At 45.7% G+C, this 20173-nt stretch overlaps 1 long non-coding RNA gene across 1 annotated transcript; it reads left to right on the forward strand.

Moving 5' to 3' along the window:
- Positions 1 to 5335: 5335 nt before the first annotated feature.
- LOC132248380 (uncharacterized) lies at positions 5336 to 16631 on the forward strand. The gene is made up of 3 exons (XR_009459560.1): positions 5336 to 5442; positions 15783 to 15889; positions 16024 to 16631. It is a non-coding gene; the product is annotated as an uncharacterized LOC132248380 (long non-coding RNA).
- The last annotated feature ends 3542 nt before the right edge of the window (positions 16632 to 20173 follow it).

The following is a 20173-nucleotide window of genomic DNA, read 5'->3' on the forward strand; positions in this document are numbered from 1 at the left end:
ATGTCAGAGCAGTTCTTCCTGCCTCTTCCACCTCCCTCTCCTTACTTTCTGTTTCCCTGCAAGCAAGCCCAGCTTCAGCTTCAAAACTCAAATGTTCTGAAACTTTTGAAATGTTTCAACTGCCCTTGTTTTGTTTTGAGGCTGTTTCGAAGCACTTCGTTTTAATTTAACTGTTTTGAGCTCAAAATGAGTCTAAACAACGCAGCTGGCAAAATTTTGCACAGCCCTAGTATCCACATCCACCTGAGTCCACTCACCAAATATCTTTACCTGCCTGACTGCATCTCCAAACTGTTGTTCCTCTAATTACCACAACGCCTAAGCGTCTGAGATTGAGGAGTCAAACAGTGAGGCACGTACACTGAAACATATTTTTGAAAATGTAGGCTGCAAAGTCCAGTTTAGAGATGAAGTCCTGGCTCTAGTGAACTCAACAGTAGTTGGACCTCTAACTTCAGTGAGATCAGGATTTCATCTCAAGACTTCTTACCAAAAGCTTATCTTATCTTCATTGCTAAACAAGGAATGCTTTTTACCTCCGCTAGTGTGAACTGTCCTCAGGCACAATCACAGTGAAGACTTTATTCCCAGGTGAGAAAATAGGACTGACCTTGACAAGTTTATCTTACAGGAAAACTAAAGACATCACCATGCTTTTATCTCTGGGTAGCTCACACAAATTTGTTACCCTGAGGTAAGAAAAATCCTGATTTTTTTTTAAGCAGTGAAGACAAACTTGGCTATTTCTAGGGATCATTGCTTAGCTTATCCCAGCTCTAGCTATCTAATATTATTGGCAATTTTCCCTTCTTGACCATATCTTGTTATTTCTATAGAGCATCATGGATCATTTCTGTTGCCGTCCTAACAGATGTGCTTGATGAAGTCATCTGGCCATTAATACAGCAACTGTATGTGTACTGATGCCTGCCTTACAAGCCAAGATATACAGCATCATGCAGTTAGAGCTACAGCTGCTCTGCTGGTGACTGGCTGACATAACCCAGAGCAGCAACAGCAGCAGGAGCAATGGTAATGCTGCTGCTAAATAAAACTTTATAACTGCAATTGGAGGCAGAATTGAAGACATCATTTGGGATACAAATAGTTCTCAAGTTTTGCTAACAGTTGAGTTTTCTTTAGGCAACACCGTGCTGTAAATATCTGGTACCATCTGAGCTTTCACAGGTGTTACCCCACTAATGTAGCCATACTCATTTGGAATTATAGGTCCAAAAAAAACTAAGGTAGACAAGGCTTCACTGACCTTATTTGGAATAATTCATATTCTGAAGATGAAGACAGAGAATAGACACTGAATATTCATTTTCCACCCAGGCTAATATAAGCAAGGTGTTATGTCATATAGTATTTTTCTTCGTTATTTCTTCTCAAAAGGTACCTGCGTGGCACTCACATGAACAAGTCATAAAACATTAACCTGCGACTAAAATGTTGATTGGATTAGCAAACAACACTAGTCATAGCCCAAGTTTCTTTCTTCCTTTGGTGCCTTCGAAATATATACATAGTTGCTTTTTTTGCACTTTGTTTTTTCTTTGCCCCTTTTAGCCCATGTTCATTTTTTCCAGGTTTGTAATGTCTACTTCTGGGAAGATATGTAAATTAAGGCAGCTTTACAGTGCTTTTTATTTACCTGCAAAAAGCACAAGGTTTACTGTTACATTTATGTGTGAAAAGTCACCTTCTTATACGCAAAATAGATAGCCTATTTCTTTGTGTTGATGTGGGTATGGATTAAGTATTTAACAAACAAGTGCCAGTAAAGTTTCACACTAAATACTTTTGTGAAGACTTGTTAAACCCAGTTTAAATACAGACAAATAGAAAGTAAACTCCAGGGCAGGTCTTCTCAAAATGTTTAATGACTGTCATGCCATTTCACAAATCATTGGCACTTCCCCAACTGTAATCCCATGTTTGGATTTGATGTCAAAAGATGTGCCAGAAACAGGAATTCAGGTAGTCTTCTCGGTATCAGACTGAAAAGGCTGCATCAGTTCAGTTTAGAGAGGGAATGAATTCATGCAGGAAGTTTACAAAATAAGAAAAGGGATACAATAATAGAAAAAAAGGCTGAAACAGACCCCAAGGAGGTTATTTCATCCAACCTCCTGCTCAAGGCAGGATCATCTCTGTTTAAAAATATCAGAGCTAAGTGCTTGTCTAATTTGTACTTAAAAACCTGACTTGATCAAGACTGCCTTGGATTCAAAAGCTTGTGTAACTTTATCCTATCCCAAGCGGTTGATCCAATAAAAGACATCACCCCCCAAAATCCTTGCCTTTCACATAATTCCTGGATCATCAAGGACAAAACATCACTCCAACGCTACTTAAGAACTTCCAAAAATGGACATTTCAGAACCTCTTACAGTCATCTGTTCCTGTATTTAACCACGCTCATATTTAGAAAGTTCTTTCTAATCTCCAACCAACATTTCCCTTGATGCAATTTAAGACCATGTTTTTCTGTCCTGTCCCCTGCAGTCTCAGAGAACAGCAGATCCCACCTTCATTTTTGTAACAACGCCTCTTTTGCATTTGAAGGCTCTTATCAAATCTCCCCTCAGTCTTCTCTTCTCCAGCCTAAATACATTTCAGTTCTTGTAACCAGAAGAAGGTAAATTGTGAGGTAAATGAAAGGTAAAATGAGGCACCTATTTACCTTTCCACATAATGCCAGAACAGGAGACCTTCAATGAAACTCCCAACAAAAGCAACAAATTATAATACTGGTTTCTACTTGGAAAAGGGTTTGCCCCAATGTCCTTGGCCAAAGTCTCTGGAGTCCTGTTGTGAGGTTCGACCTAGAAACTACTATGCAAAGCCTAAGCAAAAGTGAATGTTATGTGACGAATGCCCATCTGCAATGATAAGGAGCAGACAGTCTTAGATAGAGGAGGCTTGAAAACAAAAACAGAATCAGAGTACTGGGACAAAGAGCTCATTATAATATTAAAAATCACACCCCTAGGTGGGGAAGAAATATACTAATGAAACATATATGTATGTTAATAAGATACATAGCTAAAACACAGGTATAGAGACATGCTCAGTAAAGAACTCCTTGCGTCACTCCTTTATAGCCAATTAGCAAACAAGGACGCTTATGAAGGTTCAAACCCCTGTATATAAGGGGTTTAGTATTGAATATCTGGTGTACTTGTTTTGTGAAATTATTCCGCTTGCACCTTTTATTGCTAGCAATAAATCTTTTTTATACTTTCAACCCTGGTATCTTTATTGCCCTTTGCATACCGGGCACGAACCCAGACTTGAGCTGGGGCCCAACACTGTGATGCTTGTCATTGTATGGTGGCTTTCCACTTCAAAAATGGCTGCATTTCCATAGGAAGCAATGTAACCATACTTTGCATATTAGCCCAACGGGTCTCTAGGTTTGGGTGAAACTTTTACTTATGGGCATACACCAGAAAATGCAGGAGGATATACTAACATTTGATAATAATTGCTTTGGCCCTTCAAAGGTGTCCTAGCCTTTAAACAAGCAGAACCTCACCAATCTCATCACCAGAACCAAATTTCCTATGGCCCAAAACACATCGAATGGATCCAGACCATGCCAGGACAAAAATCTGCCAATGTATTTTCACCACTCCCACAGTAACTGCACCCCACAACAGGACCATCACCATTCCTGGATCTTACACCTGCATCTCCAGAAATGTAATATGTCTTATCCAATGCATTAAAAGCCCTGTTGGAAAATATGTACAAGAAAACAAACAACAACTGTGTACCAGAATAAATGCACACCAAAAATCTGTCAAAGACAAAAATGCCCAGTTACCTGTGGGTGCACATTTCTCACAAGCCAATCTACTGGATATAAAAAATTGTGGACTAGATATAGACTTTGGATTTATGGATTTATGACTTATAACTTGCCTACCATTTGATACTCCAGGTGACCTCTCTGCCCATCACTCCCCAACCACAGATGCCCCACACCTGCTTGTGCCCCTCACTCCCCACCTGCAGGCCCCCAGCCCTGCCAGTGCTCCTCACACACCATCTACAGCCCCCTGGCCCTGCTGGTGCCCCTCATTCCCCATCCACAGCCCTCCAGCCCTGCTGGAGAGGGCCCCAGCTACCAGGGCTACAGGGCCAGGGATCTAGATCCACAAACCCCTGCCCCCCGCAACAGCGCCTGAGCCCTAGCTGCCACCCATGGAAAGTGGCGGCTGTTGCGGCAGAGTAAAGCCTGGAGCCCGGCTCCCCTTCCCCCATGGGTGGCACAACCGAAGCAGAGCCCATGGCAAGGGTGGGTGTGGGATGCCTGTTGCGGGCTTGGGACTCCCTGCCCTGCTTCTCCTCCCAGGGTTGCCACAGCCCAGCAGGCAGAACTCATTGTGGCAGGGTAAAATGGGACAGGGAAGCTCAGTGCCACCACAATGAGCTAAATGCTGACATGGCAAGGCACCCCCTGCCCACCTGGCAGCAGTGAGAGTTGTGGCACAGACTTGTGCCTGCTGCTGCTGCCAGGTGGGCAGGGGGTGCCTCACCATGGCAGTGCTTGGCTCAGTGGTGGCAGCAAGCTTCCCTGACCAGCCTTGCTCTGTCTTGCCATGCCATGTCCCACCTGCCGGTTTGCGGAGGGCAGGCAGAGGGCAGCAGGACTGCCAACACCCACCCCTGCCCTGCACACAAATCTGGGTAGCATGTGCCCCCATGACCTCTCCCAGGCATGCGTGCAGCAGTGGGGAGCCAGCCCCCTCAACAAGCCACCCACAGCACCATCCCACTCCCCACCTGGGCCCTGCAACTGTGTTCTGGCCCCAGGCCCCAAGCATCGTCCAGGCTGGGCAGCATCCCCAGCCCCACCCCAGCCTGCCCAACTCCCTTCCTCCTTCCATCCCTCACTATGGGGGCCTCAATCCCCACCCCCACCAACTTACCTGCAGGAGCTGCTCTCCAGGCTGCCTTCTGGCCATGTGCATGCGTACATGTGCACATACACACTGCAACCACTACCTGACTGCCGTCCTCCTGCTCCCCCCAGCCCCTTGCAGGCTGGAAATCTTCTAGCCTGCAAAGGGAAACCTGCTGTTTCCTGTGTTTTTCTCCTTTAAAGGAGAAGATCTGGGTTTTTCTCCTTAAAATGAGAATGTGGCAGTGCACTGATTGTGCCTACCATTTTAAGAACATCACACAGGCTGTGGAGTAGCCAGTAGGTGGGCTCAGGTGCAGTTGGGTAGTCACCTGACTGCAGAGGACTGCCTGATTGGAGGAGGGCTGGGCAGACAGAGTATAAACCCAGACTCATAATGCTGGGCTGGCAGTTACATCTGGGGAGCTGGAGGAGTAACATTGCCTGGCCTGATGACTGCAGTTCCTGTAACACCTAGAGGCCAGGATAGGAACTATGGGAGTGGAGGAGGTTCCTTCTGGTCCTGGGTAAGACCTGAAACTGTGCCATGCTGGGCCTGGATGGTAGGGTGGGGCTGCCTGTGGCAGGGCAGCTCCTAGGAAATGCCACACCTGTGCCTCCCCAGGGAAAGGCAAGGATGGGGTGCTGGAAAGCCTCAGCCCCCACTGCCTTGTGGGTCACCCCATAGAAGGGAAAGGCTTGAGGCCAAGGTCCACCAGGAGGGACCTGAGGCCTGAGGGGCAAAAGGCCCAGTGAGGGGCCAAGGCCCACTGAGGCCTGAATAGGCCAGAGACCACGTGTGGTCTAGTGAGGTGTCAGGGGATAGTAAGTGGAATCGGATGAGATCTATGAGACATGGGACATGGTGTAGGGATGGTTTGGAGCTGTGTGATTGGCCCAGTACACCAGGGCCATATATGGGGCAGCCTCCTGCATTTTACATAACCAGTTCACATCAAAAGTGTGGCAGGCAAGTGCAGGGCAGACTGTCCTAAACAGGGGTGGGGCATCTATCCCTTCCGGTGTCTGGGGACCCCTTCTGTTACAGAGAAAATCCATATTTTACTGTGTTTTTCCATGGCGAACAGAAAACCAAGATCTCTAATCATCACGTATAAAACAACACGTATTTTTCTCCAGTTAAAAATAAACTAGAAAATTTACTAATACGCTAGGGGCCTAGGGCTTTATCATTCCATTTAAGACTGAAACAAAACAAATATAACCTCATTGGAATGATTCAAAAATAGTATGCAAGGTTGTGAAACAGGAGCTTCATTACCAGGAGCAGCTAACAGGCAGGCAGCAGCATTGCAAAACAAAGTATAGCTTGACTGGTGAAACATCAAAAGCAATAAAAAAGAGAGGGTCATTAGCATCTGTGGAATAAAGAGCTTTGAAGAGATCAGGTAGATGACAATGAGCCATTAAATCAATTGACTCTCTCAACATCATCTTAATAGAAATGATGCTGCCACTGCCAGGCCTGCTTCACCCTGGATCCACCCCTGCTGAATCCTATTACCTTTAAAATATCTCTAGAAAGACCAGTCAAGTATAAGGGTACATACACTCTTCAGAAGGCCCATACAGTTATGTTTATCTTTGATATAGTTTTACTCCATTACTGTAAAACTGAGTGCAACCAGATTAAGATTTGTCTCACTATATATGCAATGTATTTTAAATCACAAGGTTCTTTGGGCGAATCTGATACCCCATGTATTTTAAATGTTATTTCAATTAATATTACCTGGAGCACAATAGGAACAAGGCCAACACACAAGATTTTATTTTAAACCTAAGGTATTTAGAATTTTAACAGAAATTCTTTCTGCAAGAATCCAGTGAAAACTCCTTGCTGGAAGACTGACTTCATGATGCCAGGCCTTGCTTCTTTTATACAATTATATTTATATATTACCAACTAGAAGGCCTATGTGTCATTTTCAGTATTTTAGTGACTTTACTATCTTATAAAGTAAACTACTAATATGGGCCAACATGATAGCCTATATTAGGGCATGGTGATGTAATCCAGAAGCTCTTGAGGTAAATCCCAAACTCTGCCACTGAGCTGCTTTATGGTATTTGTCAAATCACTTATGTTCTTTGGGTGCATCTACACATGCAATTAATATACCTGGATTTTCTGTGCAGAAAATTCAGGTACATTAAACTGTGTCCCAGCATGCATCTGAATATGCACCTGTTGGGAGCAAATTTGCTCCCAATGGGAACAGTTCAGTTCAGGCCTGCCTCTGCCTTGCTCTGCCTACCTGCAGCAGCCAGAGGGAGCTCCAGGCTCCCCTGGGTGCCAGTCCTAGACTAATCTACTTTGCAGTAATTGTTTTATTTTAAGGGACTGAGCATGAGAGTTAATTTAGGAAGACAGGCAGTAAATGGCTATGTGAAAGGACAGCATTTAAGTTCATATCAGATGGCTGTAAAGGGGAAATCATTGGGGGTCAGATTGTGAATGCTTTGGAATTAATATACCTACTCAGAAGTAAGTGCTCACCAGTGGGATAAAGGGGTTTACAAAATTGTTCTGTGTTTTTAAAACAGGAAAACCAAAAGGCTAGGTTGTGTTTTTCTTACATACCAAACTCTGACATCAGTGAGACCGATGATTCATGCCAATAGACGAAGTAAGACTCAGCCCTGGGGGGGTAATTTTCAGCAGGATACAAAGGGAATTAGCCACTGTGCTTGCTAATAGCAGTCATGCTGATAAATGCTGCATATAGTGCTTGGAAATGCACCCCTTAGGCATATATTATAATTTTGATTTATAGGGATTAATGCAGTTAATTTCCATTAATTCTAACATGGAGTCATAATTCCTCTTCATTTAAGTTAAATTTCTCCAACTTCCCCCTACAGATTTATTCAGATTTTACATATTTACCCTGCTAAGCCTACAACCTTAATTACACACCACTACATCCAAATGATACTACTGTTTGTGAAGAAACCTTCACCCTTGCAGCAAGCGCACTCCGCTATTTGAAATGCCTCTTAGTTAATTCTTTTTAAAGCAAACATTAGACCTATTCATTAAGTATCATGAGTAAGTGTGCCATTTAACAATGTTCTCAGGGAAAGTGTGATATGTCATTAATGTTCTAAACAAGGAAAGTACAAATGGAACAGGGGAAAAAGTTTGCCATAGAGAGTCAAAGACATTATGGTAAATAATGTTTACCATCAAGTCAGACTATAAAGAAACAAGGAAGAAAGATGCAGGAGATGAGATTAAATGCCAGTAAATATAGTGATAGAAAATCATAGAAAATTAGGGTTGGAAGGGACTTCAGCAGATCATCTAGTCCAACCCTTGTTCAAAGCAGGACCATCCCCAGCTGTATCATCCCAGGCAAGGCTTGGTCTACCTGGGTCTTAAAAACCTTCAAGAATAGAGATTCCACAACTGCTCTGGGTTACCTGTTCCAGTGCTTTACTACCCTCCTTGTGAGAGGTGTTTTTTCTAAAATCTAACCTCAACTTCCCTTGCTGCAAATTTGATATCATTGTTCCTTGTTCTGTCATCTGCCACCATTGAGGACTGTCTAGCTCCATCCTCTTTTGAACCCCACTTCAAGTAGGTGAAGGCTGCTATTTAATCCCCTCTCAGTCTCCTCTTCTCTAGACTAAATAAGCCCAGTTCCCTCAGCCTCTCCTCATAAGTCATGTGCCCCAGCCCATGAACCATTTTTGCTGCCCTCCACTGGACTCTCTCCAATTTGTCCACGTTCTTTCTGTAGGGGGGAGGGAAGGGCAAAACTGAACACAGTACTCCAGATGTGGCCGCACCAGAGCTAAACCGGGGGGAATAATCACTTTCCTTGACCTATTGGCAACACACCTACCAATGCAGCCAAGAATGCCATTAGCGTTCTTGGCAACAAGAGCACACTGCTGGCTCATATTCAGCTTATTGTCCACTGTAACCCCCAGGTCCTTTTCTGCAGAGCTGCTGCCCAGCCAGTCAACCCCCAGCCTGTGCCTGGGATTGTTCCATTTTAAGTGCAGGACTTTACACTTGTCAAACCTCATGAGATTCCTTTTGGCCCAATCCTCCAATTTGTCTAGATCACTCTGAATCCTAGCCCTACCCTCCAGCATATCTACTACTCCCCCCAGCTTGCTGAGGGTACACTCTATGCCATCTTCCAGGACATTGATGAAGACATTGAACAAAACTGGCCCTAGGACCATTCACTGGGGCCCTCCACTTGATACTGGCTACCAACTAGACATTGAGCCATTGATTGCTACTATCTGAGCCCAATGCTCCAGCCAGTTTTCTATCCACCTCACAGTCCATTCATCCAGCCCATACTTCCTTAGCTTGTCTTCAAGAATGTTGTGGGAGACTGTATCAAAAGCCTTGCTGAAATCAAGATACATCCACCAGTCTCCCTGCATCCACAGAGCCAGTTACCTTGTCAGTTACCTTGTCATGACTTGCCCCTGGTGAATCCATGCTGACTGTTCCTAATCACCTTTTTCTCCTCCAAGTGCTTAGAAATGGATTCCTTGAGAATCTTCTCCATGATTTTTCCAGGGACTGAGGTGAAGCTGACTGGCCTGTAGTTTCCTGAATCCTCTTTTTTCCCTTTCAAACTATGTTTGTCTTTTTCCAGTCACCCAGGAACTCTCCAGATTGCCATGAGTTTTAAAAGATAATAGCCAATGTCTCTGATGTAACTATTTAATCTCAGATTTTGCTATAATAGCTCCCCCTCAATCCATGGAAAGCTACAAGGCTGTCTGTTAGGCTGGCTGTCTAGTTGTAAGGCTATTGGCTTCAGTGGGCTTGCATTAATGATGAGTTCATTATGTACCACTTAGTATCAATGTGAAAGTGTCTCCTCATTCCAGAGTATTTTAAATAAAGTTTCCTTTTCCCTGGCTAATTTATATTCATTTAATCTAAAGTAGAATTGTTACTGAGTCTTTTCGGTGACTTTTGAACCAGAACTCTATTTTTCTGATACTGGTTTGACCTTCAGTGGGATGCAAGGGTCTGAATACTGTGTAACCCGGGTGTCCCCAAAATGAGTGTCCCCTCTCACTAACAGAAGGGGGAAGCCAGCAGGGCACATGTGCTGGTGGGGAAATGTAGTCACTTGCAGTTCCCTCCCACCTATCGTGTCTCAATAGAGGAGAGACAGAAAGCGATGTCTTAACCAGGTACAAAATTTAATATCTATCTATCTATAAATATAGTGAACTAAAGTGAGTATTTCCAAGTTATAAATACATATAACAATATACACACCCAAATACAAATGGTAAGCATAATGGTCCCAAATGATATAAACAGATAAATACAAAAATAAATGGCACTCTAAAATACAAGGCATACAGTTAACAGTTAATAAACCTTCCAAAATGCACAGCGTATATGAAACAATCAATAAACACTCCAAAATATAAGACGCAAGAGTTCTCTGGTGATTTCCTTCCTCTAGGGGATCTCTTCCTCTTGCCTCTTTTTATTGAGGCTACCTTCCCTGAGTGTCGCTTCCCAGTGGGAGACCCATTTCCCCACATGTCCCTAGGAGCCGAGTGGGGCAGTGTTCACAAGTTTCCTGACCTGACTAATGTTTCTTCAAGGGAGAGCTCAGTTCCAGACCTCAGGGGGGTGGTGTGACTTACTCACATGTCCTAGTGGCTCAATCCTTCTCAGGGGGAGTTGCAGCCTGGGCCGCCTCGTGCGTACCCAGGTCCGTGTCACTCTGAATGCTGCTCCCCGTGCTCAGGAACCGCTCCATTCCTGGAGCCCTTGCGGGCCCACTGCAGGGAATGGATCCCAGACAGCCCGGCCCCTCCTTTTCCTGGGCCTTACACCCTGCAATGACTCACCCTGCAGTAGCGCTGATTCCTGAGCCTGGCCTCATGCTGGGGTTGGAGACCCGAGCCGCCTCACTGTAGTTCCCAGGGTCCCAGTCCCTTGTGGACCCTTCATGCAGCAACGCCTGCACTGCAGCCCAGCCTCTGCAGCTCCCAAGGTCCTGGTCCCTCATGGACCCTCCATGCAGCAATGCCTGCACTGCCTACCGCTTCCATCCAGCGGCATAATCTTTTGGGCTCTTCTGGGGAGCCAGATATGCCCACTGAGCAGCTCCCCCAGCTCTTCTTGGCTCCAGGACCTCTTCCTTCTTCTTCGTCCCTCACTGACGGTCCTGTGTGCTTGGCATGCAGCTGCTTATATCCCCTTCTGGGGCTCCACCTCCAAATTGAAAATGAACCAATTAGGGGGTCTGCAACTGCAGTTCCTAATTAAGTCCACTCCTGCCCCCCTATGTGGAGTAGAGGGGAAGTGGACTCTCCTCCTGGCTCTTCCCCTGTCTATCTCTGATTGGTGGGTTCTGCCCCACCAATCGCATTTGTGGTCTTTGAAGCCCGGGGGCCCAGGCAAAGCCCAGCAAGCCTGCCACAACTGTAATTTAAATTATTCAAACTTTAAGTGCCAGGATGATGCCTGGCTAAGGACACCCATGCATGCTTCTTGGATAACCTTCAGATTGTGTGTGTGCATCTTTCACTTTTGGTGCTAAAGCATTTTGCCTCCCCAAGCAGGCCAGCTTCATAGTCTGAGAAGCATTAAGAGTAGGGCTGTACGAAGCTTTGGGTGGTGATTCGATTCCGAGGAGATTCGGTCTGATTTGGTGGCCGAATCTCCAAATACAAATCAAATCAGGGGACCAATTAAAAGGTCCGAATTGATTCAAAGCTCTCTGAATTTTCAGAAAAGATTTGTAGAGGTTTGATGATTTGGGCAGTCCTTGGTGGCTGCAGCAGGGAGCTGCAGCCGGCTCCAAGCTGGTAAGCACTAGGGGCAGGGGAGGAGGGCTGGGGGAGGAGGGAGAAGACTATGGGGGGACCCTTGCCAGACCCCATCCCCTGCCTGCTCCCCTAGCCCCACCTGACCTCCAGCCTCCCCATGGGTGCTCCGCCTGCTCCAGCTCCCTGCCCTTTAAAGAAAAGCCCCGGTGTTCACCGGGTCCTGCTGGGTGGGGGGTGATCCCTGCTGCCCCATGCTGCAAGGGGTAGCTTTGCCACAAGCTCCCCAACCCCCCCTTTGCTCCCCCAGTCCCACCACCCAGGCCAGCTCCAGCCCTTTACGAAAAGAAAATGGAAAAAACCCCGGGACTCACCATTCCAGCAGCAGCGTCAGGGCTTTGGGGGCACATGGAGAGCCCCTCACATGGCACGGGGCAGCGGGGCACGGGGGGGATCACCCCCCCACCCCGTGAGCAGGATTTTGGGGGGGGGGGTTTCTTAAAGGGTCGGAGCTGCAGAGGGAAGGGCACCCAAGGGGGGGCTGGGAAGGGGGGGTTGGGGGGCTCATGGCAGAGCCCTCCATGCAGCATGGGGCAGTGGGGGGCAGCAGGGATCACCCCCTCCCCCCCTGCCCGGCAGCACCTGCTGAGTTGGGGCTTTTTTTTTAACAAGTGCCCAGACCTGGGCCAGACAGGGCAGCTATTGCCGGGCTACAGGGGATGGGCCTGGCTGATTCAGCGATTCAGAGATTTGGAGATTAGGCAGCAGTCAAATTTCTGAATCAGATTTGGCCAAATCGAATCAGGACAGTGATTCGAATCACCGAATCGAACCACTGTCCCCCGAATCAGCTGAATCTGAATCGAATACTAGCCGCTTCGCACAGGCCTAATTAAGAGGAAGAAGAAATAATCTCAACTGGCTGAGCAGCTAAACAAAGAATCTAAAAAACCTGCTAATTTTGAGCTCTAGTGAAACATTATTCATGAGGAAAAGCCTGTCAGATGAACCAAGACACAGTGATGAGGAATGGTCAGATAGGTTGACAGGGTTGTAAAACACTGTACTATGAATGACAATTTACATTTTGATTCTTTTTATCAATGGTTATATTAAAGTATTTGCAAGTCCCTCCCAGTCTTCCTCCCATTACTAATATCACTTCAATCTTTCCATTGCTGCATTTGAGAGAATTACTCTTCCTTTGGTTTCTGTGTTCTTGCAAATACTGTACTGAGGATATCTTAGTGTCTACAGAGGCTGTATCAGTTTAGAAGAAAACAAAGAACCAAATTTATTAGAGTGTTATCTGTATACTGGTGACATCAGCATATAAGTGTATGATAATTTGTCTACAGTAGGAAAAAGGTGCTTTTTATAACTTGCTTGCTTACTTCAACTCCATCAGCTAGCGCAGGGGTGACCAACCTCTAGCACATGTGCCACAAGTGGCATTGGCAGCCTCTGCGTGTGGCACACAGCAGACTGGGGTCAGGCAACACAGCAGTAGATAGGGCAGGGAGCAGAAAACAGAGCAGCAAGTCAAGCAGGGAGCATGGGGCATGGAGCAGAAAGCCGAGCAGCCAATTGGAGAAGGGAAGAGGATGGGAATGGCACTCAGGAGGGGTGCAAGGCTAATTTGTGGCCTACCAGAAAGGTTGGCCCCCACTGAGCCAGTGCATGCTAAAGTACAGTTTGCCTTGTCACAGAATCTTAGATTGTGCTAGGTACAATGTATTGGCTGACAGCTTCTGAAAACACCTTGTTCTCCTAATCAAAAACAACCCCTGGATGCTCTCATATGGATATTAAAAAAGGAGGAAGCAAATGGAAAATCTTATGATGCTCGGAATAATAGGAATCTAAGCAAAAAAAGTATCTATCCTGCACTCTCTCAGATATCTCTGATAGGAATTAAAAGATGAATACTCTTTACTCCTGAAAATTTTTGGATTATGTGTTAACTTAAAATGTGCTTAAGGACATGGAGCAGGGGTGGGCAAAATGCGGCCCGGGGGCCAAATGCAGCCTACTAGGCCATTCTATCTGGCCCACAAGGCCCTTAAAATTTTTAGAAAATTAATATTTATCTGCCCTGGGCTTCCTGTCATGTGGCCCACGATGACTTGCTAAAACTCAGTAAGCGGCCCTCTGCCCAAAATAATTGCCCGCCCCTGACATGGATTGTAAAGGTATGAATTATTTCTGTATCTTGCTTTGAGAGCAATGAACCTAGGAAAAAGGGCAGTGGTTCTCTCTCAAGTGCCATCCACAAAATAAGTCTCTCTTAGGTGAGTCACAGTTGAGAGATGGCTCACAGTAAACTGTGGTTGTTCAAAATATAATGAAACATGCCACTTAGCTTCACTGAGCTGGTTTTGATTTGTCCAGAAAATGCCATGGGCTCTGCTAGATTCCTCTTTGATGGGGTGGGAGAAAAAGTGATAGCATTTCCCAAGTATTGCATCCATCAGAATGTCATACTGTGGTATTACTCACAGATACTTGAGAACATCTGTGATCTCATCTTTTCTCTATAGCTGGTGATAGTGAATAATGTCAACACTTAAATTAGCATCTGTTTATATTATCACCACATATCTAATACAGAGTAAAAGCTGTCTCCTGAACAAGCTGGTAGGGTCCACTTAGATGACCAATGTGTAAACTGCCTAGCTCAGGGCTCACTCTCTCACTTTCTGCTATGCAGTTAGTGAATTCTGTAGCCCAGTTTGGTTAAACTGATCACACCAAAAAGCAAGCATAGTGAGAATTATCACCAGTACAGCAAAAACAACCAAATTTGTATAGCTGCTAGTTCCAGCTGACATCTCTGTGTCAGAATGTGGCTAACAAATTGATCACCACATTACAGGAAATGCCATATTTACTGTCATTCAAGAACACGTGGTCTGGTGCACTCCATTGCTAACTGCATAGAAGTACCATCTGAACACTGCTTCACACACACAGCTGAGACCATCACCAATTCACTGCAAAAGAGAGCCCCCTCCCAGGACCATCCATGCCAGTGCCAGTCTGGAGAAAAAGTTGCCTGGCTTTGGGTTCTCATGCTGACTCTGGAGCAAGCTTAACTGATTCAGGTACAGCATGATCTGGTGTGCTGCTGTGCTCCTCTGCAGTCTCAGAGGATGCTGTATATAAGCTTCTCTTTTAACATTCAAGTAACTAGAGACCTTCTCAAGCAGAACACTGCTTATGGAGAAGCCACTGACTGTCTCGGATGTTTGTGTGCATGTGTGTTATTCCTTGCCTTGTTTGTTATGTCCATGTGCCACTGGGATAAATAAAAATGTGTTCATCTTCAATAAGATGAACAACTCATACTTCACAGAGCTACGTCAGGGTCTCTGCAGATTCACACAGGCATCTTTGCATTGGTTACACTCTGTTCACATTTTTAAGGTTTTCTTTGCAACTGTAACTTTCAGAAACTTTATTTTTAAATGAAAGCTGAGATTCCGGAGAGCAAGATAGCAGCTTGAGAGAGGCGCTGGATCCCAGTACAGCTGCATTTTGGCTCAGGCCAAACCCTGTCCTCTGAAAGCAAAAAAAACCAGGACTGTAATCCAAGTACCATAAAATGTCTGGATCCTGTAACTGAGCCTAAGATTAACCTTCCAGTTCCACAAATCGATTCATCTCTGTCAAAAAGTACATAATCTCTAACTGTTATGAAGGCTGTTATAAAATGTGCCTTGCAAAGGTGAGTTGTATATTGAGATAAGATATACTTCAGAGTGATTTCAAAGTACAGTTTAGGATGAAATAGTTCAGTTTCTCCTATATCCAGTTTTCAGAAATCTCAGCTAAGTTAAAGCTTGTTGGTCTGAGTTTCTCTCATCCCCACCTCCAGATAACATCAATCTGAGTTTATATGACTTTAGTCTTTGATATCTCTCATTAGCACATCTCCTCAGCTCTCATGTATTATCTCCTTTGTTTTCTGTATTTCCCCTAGGCTCTTGAAATATAAACCCCAAGCTTTTTAACATCTACCATTACAGCCAAAGTAAGTTTAAAATGCATCCAACTTTTAATATCTGCACAGTTCTTTCAGGTGACTCCAGCGTCTCTTGATGAATGAAATCTGATTTTTGTGACGATGTGAAACAAAGTCGATAGGCCTGATTCCTGACTATTTCAAACTTAAAACAGGTAAAATCTTTAGTGATCCAGGCTTTTTTTGTCATTGAACATTATCTGTAGCAGCAATAATAAAAACTTAAGCCTTTACAGTTTGTTTTCTACTTTTGTCTGACAATGTGATTAGTTTACCCATTCCTCTTCAGGGTTCAAGCAGGAAGATTTTGTCAGGAGGAGGAATCTGTGATTGCCTAAGATTATTAACTGGGTCATGCTGCCCTTTGGAAGAAAGAAGTGAACAAAATGTTTGGTAGATCTCTGTATTAGCAGAGTACTCTACCAGTTTTTCCCTTTTGAACTTGATGGTATGTCCTCATGGAAATTGCTGTGGTGCTCTGGATGCGCAGTTACAGCATGAAGCATCTAAACTTTCTTTCAGAGATGTACTCAATCTGGGTTCGGTGGGATAATTCACATGCTTAAAGTTAGACATGTGCTTCAACACTTTTCTGAATCATTGCCCTAGACAGTGAGCCACAGAAAGATGGTTTCACAACCAGGCAGACAGATTTCAGAGACGTTCTGTTAGCTGCATTTCAGAAGCACATTGCCCTTTACACCAATAACGCTGCTATATTTGGATTCACTTTAATCACTTGTACAGTAGTCACACAAGATTCAAGTTTCAACCTGCTTGTTTTGGCTCTAAGAGACATCACACTGACAGTTTCATCCAGGCTGGAAAATTATCAAGGTTTCACATAGGACATGAAAAAGAAAAAGCTAACCAAATTCTAAGTTTCATCACATGAAATACTGAGATTGTTTGTAGTCATTCAGAACAACTATTAACTTTTCCATTTATCAACCGAAAAAGGACTCATTATTCCATATTATAACCTTTGTAGCAAAATGGTGCGAACAATTCACAATGAATAGTGAATCCAGCTAAATTAATCTTTTTTTTTTGCTTATGCAATATCCATAAACAGACTGCTATTTCTTCTCATTTGTTTGTTATTGAAAATAAACCAATGTTTTACATGTAATTTTTAAATGCTGTTTGATATTCTTATCCAAGCAATGTCAGCTGGTTATTATTAAGCAGATAGATAAGTCAGATAATATTTGTTGTGTCCTCTGGGCTGGGGACGGAAGTTACACATAAACTGGTTTAAGTGATCAGAAATAGTTTAAACCTGTAACAGAACACAAGTTAAAGAGCTAGGTTGTATGCCTTCTGTACTCCACAGTGCCAGTGGTGTCATCTGGAGAAGGCACATCCTGGCATGCATGTGCACCGACCGCAGGGCAAAGGGCCTGGGCTGCAGAGTTCACCCACCAAAGGGAAATACAGCTTTCTGCACATGGACAAAACTGTAACTGCTCTTGTCCTCCTTCTTGGATAGTCAGGATCTTCTGTTAGAAAAGCTGCTTATGTAAAGTGTTGCAAAAGTAAAAGATTTTATGATAATGAGGGTCTGATTCTGATCTCACCTCACCCACATTTTTACAGCCCACTGTGTAAAACTGGCAAGTATCTAACCAAGCCCTAAAGATCACAGAAGGCTCCTTAGCAGAAAAGACTTTTCTTTTTTTAATGTAGGTCAGACTGGTACCCAAATATAGTGTGTCCCTATTTTTTAAGTGGCCCATAGTTCTAACTTGGAAAGCATGGTGTGGAAAAGAGGACAAACATGAGACCATACATAAGAACCCTTAGACCATGGTAGGGAGGGGACTTGCCCCGGCCCTGCATGGGGAGGGGAGAAGGGGGCTCAAGCCAACCCCAATCCCATTGATCCTGGGGATGTGACCTGACCCCAACCTGCTGTGTAGGGCTCTGGGTTTGGGAATTTGGCAGCAGGGGGCAGGGTGGCAGTATTTATTGTCACCACGCCCCAACCACAGGAGGTGACTTGACTATAGAAAAGGGCCATCTTGTTCAAGAAAGACAGTCAGTGAAGACGTAAATTGAGGAGCCCCAACCCGGCCCCATGCAGGGAGTGGGAAAGGGGGCTTGAGTCAGACCCAGCCTGGCCCCACGGGGAAAAAGGCGCATGGCCCAGTCCCACCCAGCCTGGGGGCAGAGGCAAGGCCCAGCCTCATCCATGCAGGGGATGGGGAGAAGGGATGTGACCTGACCCCAACCTGCTGCATGGGGCTCAGGGTTTGGATATTTGGGAATGTGGGGAGGGTGGCTGCATTTATTAGCACTGCTTCCCTACTGCCAAATTTCCCAATTCGTGTGGAACCCCGTGAGCTGGGGCCCTAGGGCTCTGTGGGCCCATGGGTTGGAGGTTGAGCACCCCTGCACTATAACATCTCCACGTCAGGGCTATTTCTGTGGGCTGTTCCAGCCTAGTTAATGGTTGTATGGGTAAGTGTCTCAGGGTCTCACTAGAAAACAACTGGAAAGTTGCAGTGGCCAAAGAAAGTTACAGTCACCTGAGACCAATTGTTCAGTGAAATCCAAGCAGACCCTGGGAAGTGCCCAGGAGTCACTGAAATAATGGCAACCTCAATTAGGACACTGCAGCCCCAGTAATGTGTCCTAGGGAGCAGCCACGGCCTCACTCACTACGGTCACCCCTAATGAGACAGTGCAACTGTATGGCTTTCCTGAGACGGACCTTTAAACTGGGACAAGATCCGCATTTTTTAAAGTCATTTTATGTGCTGAGATAATCCTGGTTTTTCAAGCCAGGAGTGTCTCAGCAGAAGCAGCACACCTAGCTTTAGCCAAGATATCTCCATTCCTGACACAGAAGACCTCTGATTTCCTTTATTCAACATGTTCCCATCAAGGGGTCTGGGATCAGATGGCCTGCTCGTATTGAAGATGGCCACCATTTCCCTGCCACTTTTCAATTTGGATGTGAAGCTACACCCTTGAAAAGACAGATATCACCTCCCACCCACAAGCAAACACCAGACCTAAATTCACTGTCTGAGTGAAGCAAGGCACGAGACTCCACTCAAAGATACATTTCACACGGGACCTTTTGAAAGCCACTTGGGATTTGTTCCAAACGTCAGGGAATGGCCTGGAAATAATGGTAAGAACCTCACTGATCCTGGGAAACTGGGTAATTGAAAAAGAGTCATATAGGGGAGGGTGTCTTCTGGTCTGAGGAGAAAATCTGCAGTGAAATGGAAAGTTATTCTGCAACTGGCCTGGGAGAGAAATGCAAGGGGAGGGGAGGGGGGAGGGAAGGAATTGAAGGGGCTTCAGTCAAGGGCATGCCCTGATTTTACCAGATTTCTTCCCTTCTTGTGAAAGTTCTTGGTCACAACCTTCCCTACACACTTTGGTCCCTGCCCCTTGATGCCATGCAGCCCGTCTGCTGTTCAGCACATATCCCACGAGCAGAGCACGGTGGCCTGGTGGCAGGCTGCACTGCGGCGGTTGCGCTCCTGGCAAAGCCTGGGCCTCCTGCTCAGACAGCCCATCTCACTGCAGTGCTGCCTGCTGTCCTTCTGCTGCAGGATGCATTATCTAAGTCAAAATCTGCCTTCTTGAGATGTCCCCCAATTGCCTTTCCAGCTTTACTCAAGCCAGGGCCATATGGCAGAAATATGGGTGTTTCGGTATTTTCAGTCTTCCCAAAATTGTCCCTGCTGGAAACCCTTTCCTTCAGCAGTGTGGACACCAGGCAGGGGCAGGGACTGGCTTTTCCTCTCTGCTGCTCACCTTGCTCGCAGGGCAGTGCCTCTGCCAGGCTGGCTACAGAGCAGGGGCCTGGGCCAGGCTGGAGCTGGCCACCTCCTTCCCCACTGCCTGCTCCTGCTGCCCCTTCCAGCCTGGCTCTCCCTTCCCATCTCATTCACCCCTAGGCTGGGACACCTCCGCCCTTGCCCATTCCCAGGGATGTCCACTTCCTAGGAGCTGGGCCAGCTCCTGCCAGTGCTACTGGGAACAAGATCCCAAGTGCATGGGTGGATCTAGGATTTTGAAGAGAACGATGCAGATAGTGTGGCACGTCATCACACAGTACACAACACACATTTTCCTCCAGTTCAAGCAAAACAAGAAGCTTTACTAATACGGTAGGGCAGAGGTTCCCCAATTTAGGATTCTCCAGCTCAGGAGCTGGTGCTGAGCTGCCCTGGGGAGCTGGATCCAGCCACTGCAAAGGCCCAGATGCCCTGGGCTAGGCACCAGGGGCTGCAGTGCAGGCGTCTCCCAGCACAGTCCCAGTAGCACCCACCAGAGCACAACCCTGCTCTGTGGACTGTGAACACCAGGGGACTTCACAGGCCCAGGCCCACTGAGGAAACTAGAAGGCCGCGCGTGATGTGTTACTGTTAGGACGGAGGTTCCCAAACTTTTTCTTATTGTGCACCCCCTTCCAG

This window comes from Alligator mississippiensis, chromosome 2 (assembly GCF_030867095.1).
Source record: "Alligator mississippiensis isolate rAllMis1 chromosome 2, rAllMis1, whole genome shotgun sequence".
Taxonomy (NCBI): Eukaryota; Metazoa; Chordata; order Crocodylia; family Alligatoridae; genus Alligator; species Alligator mississippiensis.